The sequence below is a fragment of the Takifugu rubripes genome, chromosome 11, assembly GCF_901000725.2.
Source record: "Takifugu rubripes chromosome 11, fTakRub1.2, whole genome shotgun sequence".
Taxonomy (NCBI): Eukaryota; Metazoa; Chordata; class Actinopteri; order Tetraodontiformes; family Tetraodontidae; genus Takifugu; species Takifugu rubripes.
The window spans coordinates 14,165,818-14,171,507 of NC_042295.1; positions in this window are offsets into that span (position 1 = coordinate 14,165,818).

Below are 5,690 nucleotides of genomic sequence, written 5' to 3' on the forward strand. Positions count from 1 at the left end.
CATGTTCTTTTTAAAATAATCCCCATGACTGGTGTTTCTCCATACCCAGCCAGCGTTGCCCCACTTTTGCAGCCTGTTAAATCGGTACCGATTCAGCAGCTGTGTGAGCCACGGAGGAGGCTGTGTGACAGCTTCCATAACACACTGCCGTCCTCTGTGAGCCCCATCGTGCCCATCGCAGACTTTTGTGAATGTAGGACACTTTTAGAAACATAGGCGCAGATACTGCAAACTAATAATTCCATGTTTTGCCCAGCAGGTGTGTGTGCTTGTGTGTTGTGCGCAGTGTTAGCTGATTAGGCAGCTCCGTCAGTATTAACAAAGCGCCTGTTACTGCTAATAGAGCACCTTTCCTCCAGGAGGATGCATATTGATTCCCCTACCTCTTCATCTGTCCTCTCTACTTTTTCAGTGTTCCCTCGTTCTTCTGAACTCCAAAAATAAGTCTCCGTTACTGGTCTCTGAGGAGAAGCTTAGAATAGGAATAGGAATTCTCAGGTTGGTGCTGCACAATCTGGCAGGAGTGGGAATGAAGATAGATGATATGAAGCTCACCTTTGTAGAGGAACTATGTTGCAGCCGCTCCTTGAGCCTTTATTCTCGCTGGAATATAAAGCTGTGGCCTTGTTTCGGAGGATTAATGCGGCTCCTCTCTGTAAGTCGGCTCCAGATGTTTGAGGTACCCTCGGATTCACACAGGCAGGAGTAAGAGAAATCATGTTTTCAATTATAAAAATGAACTCAAATCAATACCGCTGCATTGTAATTCTGACATGCACGTGAGCAGAAGGTCAAAGACTAAAAAAATGATGGTGCTGAGGCACCATGGATACTGAAAATGTCTCCATGATCACCTTCACCAGCCCGGGGAAGGGCCTGTTTACAGCCAACATGTAAAGATTTGCTGCTATAACATTGAGAACTAATGTATCAGCCTCCCCTACAAACATTATTGGTAAAAGTTATAAATTGGTGTTCCTGTTTCCTGGCGGAGGAGAAAGAACATAGCACTTACATTTTTAAGACAGCGTGAGAGTAGGAAGAAGAATTTTATTTGATATTGTATACAAATTATTCTGATGAATGGTTTTCCTGACTTGACCTAGAGGTAACGCTGGCTGCCTAGCAACATACTGGTGCAATATACAGGAAGCTGCGTCGGATGAATGTGGTTCTATTGTGGAAGGAGAACTCTAAACCACAACAGCGTTCCAGATATTTATGAAGATGTATATGTTTAAGCTCTGCTTCTTTTACTGCCAAAATCTCAGTGAGACACTAATCACCGATCCTTAAAGTATTCATTCCCCAAGACTTCAAAGAAACCCTTTTCTTTGAAAACCAACACGAGACGTCTCATCTAACAGTGAAAAATGGTGGTTCACGAAAATAATACTGTGGTGCAAACGCTCTTCATTTCACACATCTGTCTACTTTAACTGCACATAGTAATATTTCAATCACAGCGTGATTCCGCAAGACTTTTTCTAAATCAAGAGAATCTGGAACTGTTCAGTCACTTTAATTCCCTTTTTTTATCATAAATAAAAATGTGCTTCTACATTAGCATCAATTCTAATATTTTACAATTCACCAGTTATTTTATTTTAAAGAGACTAGAACAAAAATGAAATTGCTCAATTTGAAGACATTTCTTCAAATTTGGCCTCAAAAAAATTTAATTCAGGAAGAACAAATGTTGAATAGTGCTGAAAATGCTCATTTAAATAAGGATTTGCAATTTTCCCTCCTATAACTTTGATAAAGGAGTAACTGGCAGCAGATCTTCTACAGCAGCATTTACCTGAGGAGCAGATGTTCCCCTCAAACACACTTTTCTGATTTACTGTCAGTTTTTATGATGTTCTTGAAATTTCTAAAATAAAATTAAAGATATATTTATTTCACATCAAACATATTTTTAAATGTCAACGAAATAAGTCTATTAAAGAATTTTTAGAATGTTTGTTATGAATAAATATTATAAAAGAAGGTTCAATTCTATTTACGTCATAACAAAAACTGTAATTCAGCCCTGTAGTATGAACAGTGATTTACCAGTTTTATGGTACAAACAATGTTCTGCAGTCTTTCTCTATTTTGACTGTTTATGTTTTGGTCTGTACATTAATGAATGCATTTTCTATACTGTGATGATGTTTCTGAAAGCAAAACAAAAAGAATTCTGTTTTATTGTTCATGTACAGCAGGATAAAAATACTGTTTTCCACATACGTTCCCTCTCTTTCTTTTATCCTTGAAATGTTTTCAGGGGAAAATGGAGTCTGTTTAAAGTGAAGGTAAGATCAAGCAGTCCAGATATATTCGATCCATATAGATTCATGTATCGATTATATTCTATTCAGCGTGGGTGGAAAAGAAAAGGATCCTTTTAAAAAGAAAATATTTCTTCTTAATTCTAATGCACAGCATAAGTTCTGTGGTGCTGAAAATCATTAAAAATGCCCTGTGGTTTCAAGGAGCAATGACAGTAACTGCGCATCAGAGTAGGTATGTGTTTTTACAGATGCATTTCTGAGGCTTCAACCTACACATTTTGTTCTGATTTACATAATAAAAAACATCTCTGATGCGCAGCGGCTGATGCTCAGTGCTGCATTATAATGCAGTGTGTGGGCTGCCGAGGACAGATTACCATAATTTACACACAAGCAAATTTGGGTAATCCTGTGTACACATATGTGTGTGTGTGTGTGTGTGTGTGTGTGTGTGTGTGTGTGTGTGTGTGTGTGTGTGTGTGTGTGTGTGAGTGAGAGAGAGAGAGAGAGAGAGAGAGAAGGAACATCAGATGATCCTGAAGAAACTGAGATCCTCAAATCTGTGGCCACATCAGTGCTTCGATATCCGGGACTAATCTAGATTAACAGTCTAATTGGAATTTGTAATAACCTTCGTCACTTCTTCCATTATTTTTTAGTCATTTTCAAATGGAAAAATTAAAACAAAAGTTCTACAGGTCAACTGTATGAAATAAACAGGACATAGCTTCATCGTATGACTTCTTAATTTCTGTCCAGGGTCGAAGCAAAGAAACAGACAGGAGCCGCATCAGAGGCTTCCCACAGGGAAGGTGTGAGAGCAGGTAGACTCAGGTAATCACTCACAGAGTGAAACAGCCTCACACACACTCAGCTGGAGGCTGCGTGCACACGCCTGTCTGGGAGACTCCAGCAGCACCACACAGACCCTGTCGGGAGACATTAGCTTTACTGATGTATGGAAGCCGTCCAGAGAACAGAGGACACAGCAGGTCTGACTGCTGCAGGTGCACGTGCACGTGCACGCAGAAATGAGAGAGACTGTCTGCTCGCTTCATTCATAATCCCCATCCTCGAATGCTTCATCTTTTGCATGCTGTTCACTATTGCTGCTGATTGTTCCTTCCATCCAGTCTTCTTTAAGTTGCTTCTTTCCTTTTATTTCCTCATAGTTTTTCATTCAGATTTCAAAAAAGGTTTTTTTGAACTTGAATTAACCTCCAAACTCTGCATCCCAACCCTCCACTTCACATTATTACCCGGGTAAGTCCATCTAATCAGTTGTAGTGCTGTGCATATGTACACACACACACACACACACACACGTATATATATATATATATATATATATATATATATATATATATATGTGTGTGTGTGTGTATGTGTGTTTGTGCGTGTGTGTGTGGCTATATGGGGTCAGAGAGGTGAGATTTCTCATAAATTACATTTCAGAAACAGTGGATAATGTCTTCAAATGTGTTTCAATAAATCCTGTTGATTTGCCACTATAACAGTCTCACTTAATGAAATCGAACCAAAACGCCGACGTACTTTTAAATTGAACATGTAGATTCAGATACAGTACGCTGTCAGAATGGGGTCAGAATCTCCAGAATCTCCAGAATCTTCCCTTTTGGCTTGTTATCCCTTTAATTATAACATGATAGAAGATATCAATAACTGATCCAGAAGCCAGAACACACAGATGAGTCAGGGTGAGGAGGGTCAGCCCACCTCTGAACTTTGACCTAGGTCTAAATTAAGGCTCAAGGGAGCTCTGGGAAAGCAGCTTTGCATGTTGTCACCATGAGACATGAAGAAGGCATAAAGGAACGTATTTTTAGAAAAGTGACATATAAGAATCTCAGAAGAAGAGCTTAGATGAGAAGAACTGCCATTAATCAGTGGATGGAAGGATGATGGATGAACAATTTTCCTTTATTGTCTCTTTCTTTTGCCACTCCTTTTTTACTTCTTCACCATTATAAAACCTTACAAAAGAGCTCAAATTATCTAATGACAGTTTCCTCTATCAGACAAATAAAGTACAATTTTAGCTCGTTAAGACTGCGCTGTAATTACCCGAGCATGGTGATCTAACAAGAGTCATCCATTCTTCCCAATAATGACTGAAAGCGGATGTTGATTCTGAAGAATTAAGTGCTTTGCCACAGTTTAAAGAGCTCAACATCAGCCTGTTCAGACAGCAGCACAGACTCGGCAACATGTCTGTGTCTGGTCTGAAGGTCATATGAAGGACGCGCACATGCATGCACACAGATGTGTACCATACGTGCACACACCGCACTTGCACAGACACAAAAGGAAGCCAAATAAAACAAACTCTTATTATTTTGTCCACTGATGGTCTTGCCAGCTTTAATAAACCAAGACTCCAAAAAAAAAAAAAAAAAAAAAAGCTTTCAGGATATCCAGCAGTCCAAACAATGGGGGGAAATGGCAATGGGGTTTCCATGGAAACTGCTGCAAGCTGCCAAGAGAACTGCTTTGAAAACATATGTCAGACTTGACTGGTATGTTCACAGTGAGCATGGCAACAGACTCTGTGTGCAGCCTATCGCATTGTCTCTCAGTGTTGGCTCCTCTAACATTTGACTTGCTGTCTGTCAGTAGCCTGCAACGATTCATGCACGGAAATCTTCTCTCGTTACCGAAAAATGAAGGATAGGAAAAGCAGATCCTTCAGCCCGGAATTCTAGAGGCTTGATGAAAACACAAAGAGTGATATGTAACCACAACCCGTCATCTGAATGTGATGACTGCTTCTATTGAACCATCTAAAGTGTGAGTCTGGCGCTGACATGAGCTGTGCTCTCATTCTGCCTTTGAAATTTACTGAAACATAGCGACATTAAATTCAACATCTGTGTTCAAGGGGAGCTGAGATGGCTGAGAGATCATTTGATTCATTAACAACTTTTGCAGTGTAAATGTTAGTATTAAAATGCAGGTTGCCACAGGCATAATTAACTTAAAATAATGCCATGTTTGCAGATGTTTTGTTCCTGTCATGCGTTATAATATGTGAATATTAGAAGTGTAGACTTATGCTGTCTGGCAACTGTACAATAATCCCTCCAGCTTTTTGTGTCCAATGTGTTTGAAAGTGATTAAACGTTGTTGCAAAGGTGGCAACCAGCGGCGGCTCTGTGCCATATCACTGCTGCACAATGTGAAGAACAAGGTGAGAGTGAGTGTACAGAGAGACAGTGAGAGACATGTGTGTGTGTGGGGGGGGGGTATAGGGATGGGGCCACTGGCAGGCTGGGAGCTTGATTATTGGACTTGGAGGATGAGACAGAGATGCGTCATATCAAAACATTAGTATGCAATCAAGTTAGTGGTGCAGTGGGATTGCTGTCTGTCGACAGCTGCTGCATCCTTTCA